Raw genomic sequence first — 15,164 nt, forward strand, 5'->3', positions numbered from 1 at the left:
ACTTTACAGCGTCAAAAAGATCAGATCAAAGGTTTCTCGAGTGTAACTGAATACATTGAAGACAAGGAAGAAATATTCAATTATAAAAACTAAGTACAATCCCAATTACAAGTTATCCTATTTGCTTTGGAAATTTCAACAGTTAAATTGAATGAAATAGTCTGTAACATTGTGAAGCAGAATTCACCAAGCGTTGGATTGTTCACCCACTTATAAGGAACATGAGCTGGGTTTAGATCATCGTGAGACAGGTTAGTTCTACTCTACTGATATGTGTTGTTGCAATAGTAATCCTGCTCAGTATGAAAGGAACTGCAGGTTCAGACATTTGGTATATGACCTTGGCTGAGGAACCAATGGTGCGAAGCTACCATCTGTGGAATTACGACTGAAAGCCTCTAAGTCAAAATCCCCCCTAAACATAATGATACCCTAGTGCCGCGGATCACTGGTTGGCATAGGATAGCCGACTCCAGTCAGTGTGTAGTGGTGCTCGATTCAGGGCTGGAATGCAATCGGATGGGCGCCACCTCTCTCCTGTTAACACAGCATGTTCTTGGGGAACCTGGTGCTAAATTATTCGTAAAATTAAAAGCTATATAGTAAAGTTTTGTTGGACATATACTATGAATGGAATATATCTCAAAAAGAAATGATCAATTTTATTTCACCAAGTCACATAGCAGTCATACCATTTAATTGTTGCCCACGTAGATCTGCTCAGGTGGCATAGCGTTCATCCCCATACGGTTTCCCCTTGATGTGAAATGGCCATTGTGTTTCATCCAACAAGAAATATTCCCATTTTTAACTTTATTTTTTTTAATTTACAAAATGACTGGTCATACTTGAAGTTACTAAGAAATTAAGGCTTTGCTAAGTTCCAGGCTACACCATTTTTATAACGAACACTGCCCTTAAAAGCTGTGTTATGGAATTAATGTACTAACTTAAATTATGTACATCAGTGAAGTTCTGCATTTTACAAAATGTAACATTTTTAATTACTTTGCTGCACCATCTACAATTTTGGCATTTTTGTGTAGATTTTCAAATCAGAATGCACTCAAGTGATGTATGTGTGACAGAAAGCATTAAATTTCTGCCAAACTTATCAGTAAAATGAATTGTACATTGTTACTATATTGTTACAAGAGACTTGGGAGCAAAGTTATAGCTCATGGCATAAAAGGGACAGTTGGAACATGGATACGAAATTGGCCAAATGGCAAGAAACAATGAGTGGTGGTTAATGGGTGTTTCTCGGGCTGGAGGAAAGTTTATAATGGAGTTCCCCAGGGTTCAGTGTTAGGACCCTTGCTTTTCCTAATATATTTTAATGACCTAGACCTTGGTGTACAGGGCACAATTTCAAAATTTGCAGGTGATATGAAACTTTGAAGCTTTGTAAACTGTAAGGGGGGTGGTGTTGAACTTCAAAAGGGCACAGACAAGTTGGTGGAAGGGGCAGACAGTTGGCAGATGAAGTTCAATGTGGAGAAATGTTATGTGATTCATTTTAGTAGGAAGAAGATGGAGAGACAATATAAACTAAAGGGTACAACTCTAAGGGTTGTGGTGCAGAGGGATCTGGGTGTATCTATGCATAAGTCATTAAAGGTGGCAGGACAGGTTGAGAGAGCAGTTAAAAAAGCATATAGTATCCCAAGTTTTATTAATAGGAGCATAGAGTACAAGAGCAAGGGGGTTATGCTGAACCTGTATAAGACACTAGTTTAGCCTCAGCTGGAGTAATGTGTCCAGATCTGGATGTCGCACTTTAGGAAAGATGTGAAGGCATTGGAGAGAGTGCAGAAAAGATTTGTGAGAATGATTCCAGTTATGCAGATAGACTGGAGAAGTTACGACAATTTTCCTTGCAGAAGAGAAGGCTGAGAGGAGATATGATAGAGGTATTCGAAATCAAGAGGGGTCTGGACAGAGTAGATAGGGAGAAACTGCTCTCACCTGTGAAAGGATTGAGAACAAGAAGGTACAGATTCCAAGTAATTGTCAAAAGGAATAAAAGCAATATGAGAAAAAACTTTCTCACGCAGCGACTGGTTAAGGTCTGGAATGCACTGCCAGACAGTGCGGTGGAGATAGGTTTAATTGAGGCATTCAAAAGGGAAGTAGGCTGTTATTTGAAAAGAAGAATGTGCAGGGTTACAGGGAGAAGCAGGAGAACAGCACTAAATGAAATGCTCATTCGGAAAGCTGGTGCAGACACGACGAGCCGAATGGCCTCCTTTGTGATTCTGTTAGGGACCGTTAACGTTTAAAAGGAGAAATCCAAACACCCAGCAATTAACTGACAGAACTTTGCCACAAGATTTCATGTTCTTTAACAAAACTTTATTTCATATATATAATACATGAGAAATTAAAGTAAGCACCATTAACTTAACACTGTCGCTTATAAAGATTTATGCTATAAACTCAGTTCTATTTTTTAACTCACCCCACTCCCCCCAAAGAGTTTCCTTATCTGACAAAAACTTGAAGGTTCATTTGCTTCTTCTCTGGTATCAAACCAAAAGGTATATCAAAGCTCTGTAGAATTTACTCTGACTGCTCTTCAGTATTCCAGCTATTCGCCAAGGTACAAGATTTCTTAGGGGTCCTTCCATTGATCGACCCCCCAACTTTCCTTTAAAATCTCACAACTCTGGATTCCATAGCTCAAGCAAAAGCCTCCCAACAACTCCTGTGCAGTGGCTTAAAACATCAGAAAGACCCTTCATTTGTAATAGCCCGCTGCTATGGTTTCAAACTGCAACCAAGCTGATCACTTCCAGTACTCCAACTGCAAAAAGGTTAATTGCCTTTCACTGAGAGGATTATTGTAGGTTTCTTCCTTCAGCTTCGAGCTTAAACAAAGCTTCCAGTCATTTTTCCCTTTACCAACTTTGTCTTGTACTGAATACCAGCTCCCAGTCACAGGCTATCATGGATGATAGATCTAGCATTTACGCTACTTCAGGGTTGCTTATCAGTTTCTTAACCAGTTAAAACTTTAATTACAAATACTAAAAGTCGTATTCTAAAACATATGACATATGAGCTAGATATTCACAACAATATTCATATTATCGATATAAAAAATGGCATTAGTAGGAAACTTTTCAATCCAGCACTAGGGTCAAATTATTGCAGACTATAAGCAGACTTAAGACTTACAAAATGTATCCATAAAAGATATAAAACTCAATTGCTAGAAAAGGGTCGTGTCCTAGGTCCAACCATCTTGGCTGCTTCATCAATGACCTTTCCTCCACCATAAGGTTAGAAGTGGGGATGCTCGTTGATGATTGCACAACGTTCAGCACTATTTATGACTCATGAAATGCTAAAGCAATCCATTCCATATGCAGCAAAACCTGGATAACATTCAGGCTTGGGCTGATGAATAGCAAGTAACATTCATGCCACATAAGTGTCAGGGAATGGCCATCTTCAACAAGAGAGAATCTAACCATCTCCCTTTGACATTCAATGGCATTACTATTGCTATATTACTATTGCTGAATCAACATCCTGAGGGTCACCATTGATCAGAAACTGAACCAGTCACATAAATACTGTGGCTACAAAAAAAGGTCAGAGGCTGGGAATTCTGTGGCAAGTAACTCACCTCATGACTCCAAAAAGCCTGCTCATCATTTATAAGGCACAAGACAGGAGTGTGATACGCTCCACTTGCCTGGTTGAGTGCAGCTCCAATACCACTCAAGAAGCTCAATACCATCCAGGATAAAGCAGCCTGTTTGACTGGCACCCCATCCAATACCTTAAAGATTCACTCTCTCCACCACCAATGCATAGTGGCAGCAGTGTCAGCACTACACAAATTGCACTGCAGAAACTCATCAATCCTCCTTCAACAGCACCTTCCAAACCTGTGACCTCTACCACCTAGAAGATTAAGCGCAACAGGTGCATGGGAACACCACCACCTGCAGTTCCTCTCCAAGTCACACACCATCCCCACTTGGAACTAAATTGTCGTTCCTTCACTGTCACTGGATCAAAATTGTGCAACTCCCTAACAGCACAGTGGGCATATCTACAATCACATGGATTGCAGCGGTATAAGAAGGTGGCTCACCTCCACCTTCTCAAGGGTAATTAGAGATGGGCAACAAATGCTGGTCTAGCCAGTGACACCCACTGCCATGAAAGAATAAATTTTGAAAAATTTTAAAAGGGGCTCTTGCTAGTTTGATTCCAACTGCACTCCACCATTCCCCCAGGTCCCTCACCGAGATAGGCTTTTTAGTGTCAATTATTACATGTAATAAAGCTTTGTGCCGCAGGCACTTTCTAGCTACTTTCTAGATTGTTGTTGCCCATCACTTGGGGTTCTTCCTGCTAGCAGAGAAAGAGATTGTCATAGTATCAATCTACAGCAGATGCAAATTCAGGTTTAAGAATAATGTGCTATCTATTCTATTTCTCAGTTCCCAACACAGCAAGTTTCTTATCTGACATTTTGGTACTAGGAAGGGCTAACCAGAAGACAGAGTGTTCCCCCCCCACCAGTGGAAAAATTAGAAAACCAGAAACCAACGTCTAATTGCCACTTCAAAAATATTTGTTAATTACTGAGAGCAGGTCAAATGCCTGAGTACTATCAACTGTAGCATGGTTTGTAGCCCAGAGTGAAAAAAAATGACCACTCTTTATCAAAGCCTTTGACAAGGTCCCACGTGGGAGACTTATAAAGGCGGCAAAGGCACATGGGATACAGGGTAATTTGATAAGGTGGATTCAAAATTGGCTTAGTTGTATGAGGCAGAGGGTGATGACTGAAGGATGCTTTAGTGACTGGAAGCCAGTGTCCAGTGACGTACTACAGGGATCTGTGCTCGGTCCCCTATTATTTGTCATTTATATAAATGACATAGATGACTATGTGGGGGGTAGGATTAGTAAGTTTACGGATGACACAAAGATTGGCCGGGTGGTTAACAGTGAGGTTGAGTGTCTTGGGCTACAGGAAGATATAGACGGGATTGTCAAATGGGCAGATAAGTGGCAGATGGAATTTAACCCTGAAAAGTGTGAGGTGATACATTTTGGAAGGAGTAATTTGACAAGGAAGTATTCAATGAATGGCATGGCACTAGGAAGTTCTGAGGAACAAAGGGACCTTGGCGTATGTGTCCATAGATCTCTGAAGGCGGGGGGCATGTTAGTGGGGTGCTGAAAAAGGCATATGGGACACTTGCCTTTATCAATCGAGGCATAGATTACAAAAGCAGGGAGGTCATGTTGGAGTTGTATAGAACCTTGGTAAGGCCACAGCTGGAGTAGTGTGTGCAGTTCTGGTCGCCACATTATAGGAAGGATATGATTGCACTGGGGGGGGTGCAGAGCAGATTCACCAGGATGTTGCCTGGGATGAAACAGTTAAGTTCTGAAGAGAGGTTGGATAGACTTGGGTTGTTTTCACTGGAGCAGAGAAGACTGAGGGGCGACCTGATCGAGGTGTACAAGATTATGAGGGGGATGGACAGGATGGATAGGGAGCAGCTGTTCCCCTTAGTTGAAGGGCCAGTCACAAGGGGGCATAAGTTCAAGGTGAGGGGCAGGAGGTTTAGTGGGGGATGTGAGGAAAACCTTTTTTACCCAGAGGGTGGTGACGGTCTGGAATACACTGCCTGAGAGGGTGGCGGAAGTGGGTTGCCTCACATCCTTTAAAAAGTACCTGGATGAGCACTTGGCACGTCATAACATTCAAGGCTATGGGCCAAGTGCTGGTAAATGGGATTAGTTAGGTAGATCAGGTGTTTCTCACATGTCGGTGAAGACTCGATGGGCCGAAGGGCCTCTTCTGCACTGTGATTCTGTGTAATTCTGTGAAAGCGAGGTGGAATTCAGATTACATTAACTAAAGATGAACTGAATGACCTGCTTGCTTCGAAAAATGACATAATATGTATAATGCAGTGCAGAAGTGGAATATAACTTTATTCTACCACTAAAAAGGATTTGATAATGCTCTTGTACTTATGAGATAGACATATTTATAGACGTTAACCACAACAGTAATGCTTTGACATTTTACTATGGAAGAAATGAATTAACAATATCCTGTAATGCATAGTACTGAATATGTCAATAATAAAGCAGTTCATTTTCTTTTAATTAAATGCTCCAACACATAAAATGGGCCTTTCTATAAACCTGGAGACTTGAACATTATGTTTTGGCTTAAACTGCAATAACCTTTAGGCATTATTATGTCTTCCAGACAACAAAGAAAATTCATCAATTTCATAGCAAATTAAATGCCCAGTTACAAACTAGATACCAGTCAAATGGACAATTCAGTTGAATGTATTTTGGTAACACTTGACAAAGCTCTGTCTTGTAATACTGCAGGGTGTACTATTATCTTTTGTTTCATTTGTGTATAAAATAGGTGTTCCAAGGTACTCATTTCAATCCATTCTTCTATCATCTCCAAAGAACAATTTTACATAAAATATACAGCACATATATTCTCCACTTGCCTGAATGAATGCAGCTACAACAAGACTCAAGAAGCTCAACACTGTCCAGGACAAAGCAGCCTGCTTGACTGGCACTCCATCCACCACCTTAAACATTCACTCCCTCCACTACTGACACATAGTGGCAGCAGTGTGTACCACCTGCAAGATGCACTGCAGCAACTCACCAAGGCTCCCTTGAAAACCTTTCAAAACCCACAACCTTTACCACCTAGGACAAGGGCAGCAGATGCATGGGAACACCACCACCTGCAAGTTCACCTCCAAGCCACACACTATACTGGTTTGGAGCTATATTGATATTTCTTCACTATCACTGGAATCCTGGAACTCCCTCCCTAACAGCACTGTGGGCGTACCTATACCACATGGACTGCAGTGGTTCAAGATGGTGGCTCAACACTATCTTCAAGGACAATTACGGATGGGCAACAAATGCTGATGCAGCCAGCAATGCCCACATCCCGTGAAAAAACAAAAAAAAGGACATGTGCCCCAACTAGCCCATGCCGACATTTACTCCACTCAAGGGCAGAATTTTCTGGTCGGCGTGTGGGGGCGGGCCCTGCACGCCGACGCAGAAAATGACACGCGGTGACGTCGGGCATGCGTCCCGACGTCACCACGCGTCATTCTGATCTTCCTTTCCAGGGGTATGCACCGGAGTCAGCTGCACGCCTGCTGAACTGTCAAAGGCCTGTTAAGGCCACTAATAAACTAATTAAAGCAATTGTCAGGGCTGCCCATCCAACCTTAAAGTTGGCGGGCAGGCGAAGGGCCCAGGCGGCCTTCACATTTCTCATGAAACCAAATCCACGGGTGGGATGAGGTTTCATGAAGGGTTTATTATCATGTGACAATGTCACATGAGGGGACATGTCTGAATAGTTTTTTTTCCAGCTTTTGCACTGAACTTAATCTCCCTGAGGCACGGAGCTGGCCCGTAGGCCCCAACTCTCCCTCCTCCCCCCACTCGCACAGGTAGTGCTGAGCGCTTCCGGGTGCGCGTCACACTGGGTGACTTGCTTGTCCCTACAACCACTCCCCCACCTCCCCCCACCCCCTATCTTCTCTCCCCCCACCTTAAACCAGCTCATATTTCACCCCTCTCCTGATATTACTCAGTTCTGTTGAAGGGTCATGAGGACTCGAAACGTCAACTCTTTTCTTCTCCGCCGATGTTGCCAGACCTGCTGAGTTTTTCCAGGTAATTCTGTTTTTGTTTTGGATTTCCAGCATCCGCAGTAGTTTTTTGTTTTTAAACTTGTGGAATAGTTCACTAGCGTGAACTGGTAGCAATGATTAGAAATCACAGGCATAGCATGGCAGAATTCCAAGTTCAGTGGAGTTTCCAAGCCTGGTTGTGAAGAAGACACAGACTAGGATGCTTTGGTGGAGACTGTTTTATTGCTTGCCACACAGCTTACTTCTCCATTTTACCCCCACCCCTCCCCCCACCAAATGCAGTACAATTAACTAATCAAATCCCAACACCTGTTCACCTTATTACCCTTAAACTACTAAGTATTAAACATCCATCAACAGAACCTAATAGATAATAACACAGATCATGAGAACCCACTTGTAGTGTTATATAAAAAAAGCCTGCAAGTTTTTTATTTTTTTTCAGTTTTTGTCACAGCCTGTAGCATATTTGTTCCCAAGAAAATATACCTAGGAATTTTTGGATTACAATTTTGTATTTGCTAGTTGAACACAAAAGCAAAAAAAAAAAAGTAGAAATGTGGTCTTGAGACATGCTTTTCCTGCATCACATTTTGCTTACACGTTTTATAATTCCTGTAAAAGGAAATAACTATCAAATTCAAGGAAAATAAACTTATATTAATAAAAGAAGGAAAGAGTTGGATGTATCATATACAGTCCTTGAGATCTCTGGCAGTGTAAGGATCTCTTATTATTGTTGATGTGAGCAACCAAACAACTGATGCCTACAATATAAATTTTGAAAAAAAGAGACAGATGCATTGTATTTGGACTTTGGGGCTCAACCCATGAAATGCACAAAATGAGTACTATACATTTGGTATGACATCTATCACAGCACAAACACCAAACATGCAGTGTAATGTATGACATCAATAACCAATTATAAATATCACTATGGCCTCAAACTATTTCAACTCTGGAACATCCTCTAGCCCTACATTCCACATCACATCCTTCATTCTTGAAATACTGCCCTATACAATCTCAAACTCGATTATCTGTGGCTGATCCTTCAATTTTCATTGCCCTACAATGCTTTAGCCACATAATCCCTGGCTGGGTTAGGCACTGAACATGATACTGCAATGAAAAGTGTATAAAATACAAGCTGACCCTTTTGTCCTACAATTCACATGGCATCCTCGGCACCAATGAACTCTGGGTCCTTACAGCCTGGTGCTCCATGGATCTGAGTCACTTACATGCCAATTAAGGACAGTAGGTTTCCTTCACGACAAGTCATTAGTGAACCAGTTGTTTCTCAAAATACAATGGCAAAATTCCTATTTCAAGCTTTGTCAATGGGAAAACCCATTTACAAGTGTTGACATTTAACTGCAGTACTTACTGCATCATCTGATATGCATCATCATACCTAGCACAAAGGAAGATGTTTGTGGTTGTTGGAGGTCAGTCATCTCAGCTCCAGGACATCACTGGATGTTACTCAGGGTAGTGACCTAGGCCCAACCATCTTCAGCTGCTTCATCAATGATCTTCCTTCCATTATAAGGTCAGAAGTGGGATGTTTGCTGATGATTGCACAATATTCAGCACCGTTCGTGATACCTCAGATACTGAAGCAGTCCATGTCCAAATGCAGCAAGACCTGGGCAATATCCAGGCTTGAGCTGACAAGTGGCAAGTAACATTCGCGCCACACAAATGTCAGGCAATGACCGTCTCCAACAAGGCAGAATCCAACCATTGCCCCATGACGTTCAATGGCATTACCATCACTGAATCCCCCACTATCAACATCCTTGACCAGAAACTGAGCTGGACTCGCCATATAAATACTATGGCTACAAGAGCAGGTCAGAGGTTAGGAATTGTGCAATGAGTAACTCGCCTCCTGACTCCCCAAAGCCTGTCCACCATCTACAAGACACAAGTCAGGAGTGTAATGGAATACTCCCCACTTGCTTGGCTGAGTGCAGCTCCCACAACGCTCAAGAAGCTGGACACCATACAGGACAAAGCAGTCTGTTTGATTGGCACCACATCCACAAACATTCACTCCCTCCACCACCGATGCACAGTGGCAGCAGTGTGTACCATCTACAAGGTGCACTGCAGGAATTCACCAACGCTCCTTTGACAGCACCTTCCAAACCCACAACCACTTCCACATAGAAGGACAAGGGCAGGAGGTACATGTGAACACCACCACCTGCAAGTTCCCCTCCAAGTCACACACCTTCCTGACTTGGAAATATATCGCCGTTCCTTAACTGTCGCTGGGTCAAAATCCTGGAACTACCTTCCTAACAGCACTGTGGGTGTACCTATACCAGATGGACTGCAGCGGTTTGAGGCAGCAGCTCACCACCACCTTCTCAAGGGCAAATAGGGATGGGCAATAAATGCTGGTCCAGCCAGCGAAGCCCACATCCTGTGAATGAATTTTTAAAAATCTGATGGTACCGTGATTGGTACCAATATTAAAAGACTTGTCATGTAACGGTAGGTCCAAAACCATCACTGTTTTTGGCTTTAAAATCAGGATGCATTTAGGCATGGACTCCATGAAACCCAGCAGTGCAGAATAAATCTATATGTAGAAAAGTCTCTGTTAACAAGAATGAAGCCAGTTGAAAACTGCAAGTATTTTTAAAGAGAGGGAGTTCTCGCCAGGTGAAGTGTAATCTAGCCATTGAGCTCCAAGTTGCACTTTTACCAAGGTCTCTCTCTTGAAAATAGATAACTCCCACTGCACAGGATTTAGGACAACTCTTCAAGAAAGAAGCTTTTACAAGAATTTTATCAAAATAATGGTGAGGCTAATGGTGCTCACTGTTTTTCATGCGCAAATGGTACAGAAACTTCAGGCAAGGAGCAGATATGTAATGAAAGGACAATATTCAAAAGTTGCTTTCCGAGTTGTATCATGGTACTGTTAGTCCTGCAAAAATGGCATTTCACTGTCTATATCACCACTGACATGCTTTGCATATTGTAAAGTTGATGTATTTGTGCAGTAGAACCATAGAGAAGTTACGGTGCAGAAAGAGGCCATTCAGGCCATTGTGTCTGCCCTGGCCAAAAAAAAGAGAAAAAAGAAACTAGCCACTCATTTTAAACCAACTTTCCAGCACCTGGTCCGTAGCCTTGCAGGTTACAGCACTTCAGATGCAAATTCAGGTACCTTTTAAATGAGTTGAGCATTCCAGCCTGTTATGACGTGGCAGGTGCTGTGTGCCTGGTGGAACAAATCCATGAGGGATACTTGGTTGCGCTAGCACAGTGGTTTTGCAATTTGTATTTATTATGAGATATGTGCACTGAATTCAGAATTAATAAGTCTACCAAGACCATCAGAGTTTTAAAAAATTAAATTAAAATACTTATTAAAAAAATAAAAGGAGTCAAGCACATATATAAGACTACAATAATAACTCCTAAAATTCTTAATTAACCTGATCCCTAGTTACACCCCCTTTAAGGCAACTGTCCAAAAATAGATTTTCGATTTAAAACAAACTCAGCAAGTTAACACAATACCCTGGACAGTGGAATTCCAAATGGCTTTTCCCCAGCTTCTGCTTCATTAGACAGCAGACTTATGCACAAATGCTGAAGGTTTCATTAAGGCTATTCCACACGCGCCTGTTAGATTTTACATGGCCTTCTAACACATAAACATATATCAAGGACAATGAAAGGTTCTCTCTCTTTAATATGAAAATTCTATTGTTCCATATGTCTTTGAAACTGTATCTTCCTCATAATATAAAAACTTTCATGTTGCCCATATTGCCAGTAACCTTTAGGAAAAAATAAACACATTCCTTAGCTGTGCTTATCTGGTTAGTTGTAAATAGGCTAAGGTCCCTTTGAAATCCAAATATGATTTCTTTTAACTAACAATGCAAATTCCCTTCACACCTTACATGCTAAGACAGCATCCATGTCTATTCATTAGCATGTCAAGCACCTAGCTTCTTTTGATGATTTCAAACTTGCAGTCTACTCGACTCCAAATGTAATTGAATCACACACAGACCCAACTATACTTACCCCCATAAACCTACTTCACAATAAACCAGAAAAATATGAAAAAAATGGCAGTTTTATGACACAGCCTCAGCCACCAACTTTTAAATGAGTTGAGCTTTTTAGCCTCAACTACCAACTTAGGCAGTGAATTCCAGACATCTACCAACCTCTGGGTGAAAAAGTTTTTCCTCATGTCCCCTCTAATCCTTCTTACAATCACCTTAAATCTATGGCCCCTGGCAACTGACCCCTCAGCTAAGGGAAACAAGTCTTTCCTGTCTAACCTATCTAGGCCCCTCATAATTTTGTACACCTGAATTAGGTCACCCCTTAGCCTCCTCTGTTCTAAGGAAACAACCCTAGCCTATCCAATCTCTCCTCATAGCTGCAATTTTCAAGCCCTACCAATGTTCTTGTAAATCTCCTCTGCGCTCTCTCCAGAGCAATTATGTCCTTCCCGTAATGTGGTGACCAGAACTGTACACAAAATTCCAGCTGTGGCTTAACCAGCATTTTATACAGTTCCATCATTAATCCTTGCTTTTGTATTCAATACCTCGCCCAATAAAGGAAAGCATTACATATGATTTCTTGACCACCTTGTCCACCTGTCCTGCCACCTTCAAGAACCTGTGGACATAACTCCAGGTCTCTCACTTCCTCAATCCCTCTCAATAACTTCCCATTTATTGAGTATTCCCTTCCTTTGGTTATCAACTACACAGCCAATTTTTGTATCATCTGCAAATTTCCAAATCATGCCTCCCACATTTAAGGCTAAATTATTCATATATACAACAAACAACAAAGGCTCCAACACTGAGCCCTGCGGAACACCACTGGAAACTGTTTTCCATTCACAAAAGCATCCATCGGCCATTACCTTTTGTTCCCTATCACTGAGCCAATTCTGGATCCAACTTGCCACCTTCCCCTTTATTACATGAGATCGCACTTTCCTTACCAGTCTGCCATGTGGGATCTTGTCAAATGCCTTACTAAAATCCATGTAGAAAACATCCACTGCACTACCCTCATCAATCCTCCTTGTTACTTCCTCAAAAAATTCTATTAAGTTAGTAAGACATGATCTTCCCCTAACAAAACCATGCTGACTATCCCTGATCAATCCGTGCCTTTCTAAGTGGCAGTTTATCCTGTGTCTCAGAATTGTTTCCAATAATTTGGCCACCACCAAAGTCAGACTGACTGGCCTATAATTTTCTGGCCTATCCCTCACACCCAATCCTCTGAGACCTCGCCTGTATCTAGTGAGGATTTGAAAATGATCTTCAGAGCATCCACTATTTCCTCCCTGGCTTCCTTCAACAGCCTGGGATACAATCCATCTGGCCCTGCTGATTTAACTGCCTTCAAGGATGCCAGTCCCTCCAGTACTTCCTCTCTCACTATGCTTATTGTATCTAATATTTCACACTCCTCCTCTTAACTAGAATGTCTGCATCATCCCTCTCCTTCGTGAAGACAGAGACAAAGTACTCATTGAGGACCCTGCCCACATCTTCTGCATCAACACACAAGTTACCAGGAACATCTCTGATAGGCCCTACCTTTTCCTTATTGTTCTCTTGTTCTTAATATACTGGGAAAACATCTTAGGATTTTCTTTGATTTTACCTGTCAATATTTTTTCATAACCTCTCTTTGCTTTCCTAATTTCCATTTTATTTCAACCCTGTACTTTCTATACTTCTCTAGGCTTTCTAAAATATTGGGAAGAATTTTCTGCCTGTCAGCCGGGCGGGCCCGACCCAATCTCCGGCGGGCTGGAAGCCAATCTCCGTCAGCGAAGGGGGCCGCACCCCCATTTTACGTGGGCAAGCCAATTAAGGCCTGCCCAGCGTGACGTCCGGCAGGAAGCGCTGTGCGCTTCTTGTGCGGGCGGGGGGTTCCCTAAAAGCGAGAGTGCGCTCTTTCGTGTATGCGCACGAAAGAGCGCACATCTTCCTGAGGTTAAGTGCAGCCTCAGGGAGATTGCTTCCACTTTGAAAACTATTAAAAATAGAGAAAAAAAAATTCCCTAACATGTCCCCCTCATGTGACAATGTCACATGAGATGGGACATGTTCATAATTTACAGAATAACTTTATTAACATTTTTAAAGCCCTGCATGAAACCTCATCCTGCCTTAAGGTTGGGCGGGCAGGTCCTTTAATTGTTTAAATGATCCTATCAATGGCCTCAATTGGCCATTGACAGGTCTGCGGGCCCGCAGCTGATTTTGCTGCGCCCCCGCCTTCCTGAAAATTTAAATGGGGCGGGATGACGTCGGAGGTTCCGCCCGACATCATCCCGCGCCATTTTACGAGTCAGCGAGCGGGCCCCGCCCCCTGCTCACCGATGGCAAAATTCTGCCCATTAAGTCTTTTGTGACTGTCATAAACTTTCTTTTTCTGCTTTATCTTGGCCTGTATGCTTCTGGATAACCAGTGTGCTCTAGACTTGGCAGTAGCACCCATTTTCTTTGTGGAGACATGTTTACACTGTGCCCGTAGAATCTCGCCTTTCAATGCCTCCCACTGATTTGACATAGTTTTTCCTTCTAATAGCTGTATCCAGTCCACTCTTGCCAGCTCACCTGTCAGCTTTGTAAAATTGGTCTTCCCCAAACTTAGAACTTTTACTCCTATTCTACCTTTGTCCTTTCCCATAATAATGCCAACTCTAACTATATTATGGTCACTATCTACAAAATGGTCCCCCACTACTACTTCATCTACTTGCCCAGCTTCACTTCTTAAGACTAAATCTAGTATTGTGCCCCCTCTTGTTGGGCTTGTTACGTACTAGCTAAAAAAGTGTTTTTGAATGCAGTTCAAGAATTTTGTGCCCTCTGTACCTTTCACACTGTTCGTATCCCAATTGATAATAGGGTAGTTAAAGTCCCCAACTATTAGTGCCCTATTGTTTTTGCACTCAAATCTGTCGATATATTTGCTCTCCTAACTTCCTTCCACTATTTGTGGGTCTAGAGTACGCTCCTGGCAGTGTGGCTGGTCCTTTTTTTATTTTTGAGCTCGCCCCTTTTTTTATTTCTGATCTCACCCCATATGGCCTCTTTTGATGTAAAAACAGAAAATAGTGGAAAAACTCAGCAGGTCTGACAGCATCTTTGGAGAGAGAAACAGAGTTGACGTTTTGAGTTTTCTTCAGAGCAAAAGCGAAGTAGAAATGTGATGGAATTGAAGCTGGTAAAGCAGGATGGAAGGTCAGCGATAGGTGGGGGCTAAGGAGAGATTGACAAAGATGTCGTGGACACAAGGCAAAGGGAGCATTAATGGTAGTACTGAAGACTAAAGAAGGTGCTGATAGCGGCATGAAGATAAGAAAGCAGAATGTGTTAATAGCAAAACAAGGGTCAGCACTCTGTGAAAGGTCAACATAGAACAATGACA

At 42.2% G+C, this 15,164-nt stretch overlaps 1 protein-coding gene across 2 annotated transcripts in view; it reads right to left on the reverse strand.

Moving 5' to 3' along the window:
• nbeaa (neurobeachin a) overlaps positions 1-15,164 on the reverse strand; it is a 1,012,857-nt gene that overhangs the window by 775,301 nt on the left and 222,392 nt on the right. The window lies entirely within an intron of this gene.

This window comes from Cetorhinus maximus, chromosome 7 (genome assembly GCF_964194155.1).
Source record: "Cetorhinus maximus chromosome 7, sCetMax3.hap1.1, whole genome shotgun sequence".
Classification (NCBI taxonomy): domain Eukaryota; kingdom Metazoa; phylum Chordata; class Chondrichthyes; order Lamniformes; family Cetorhinidae; genus Cetorhinus; species Cetorhinus maximus.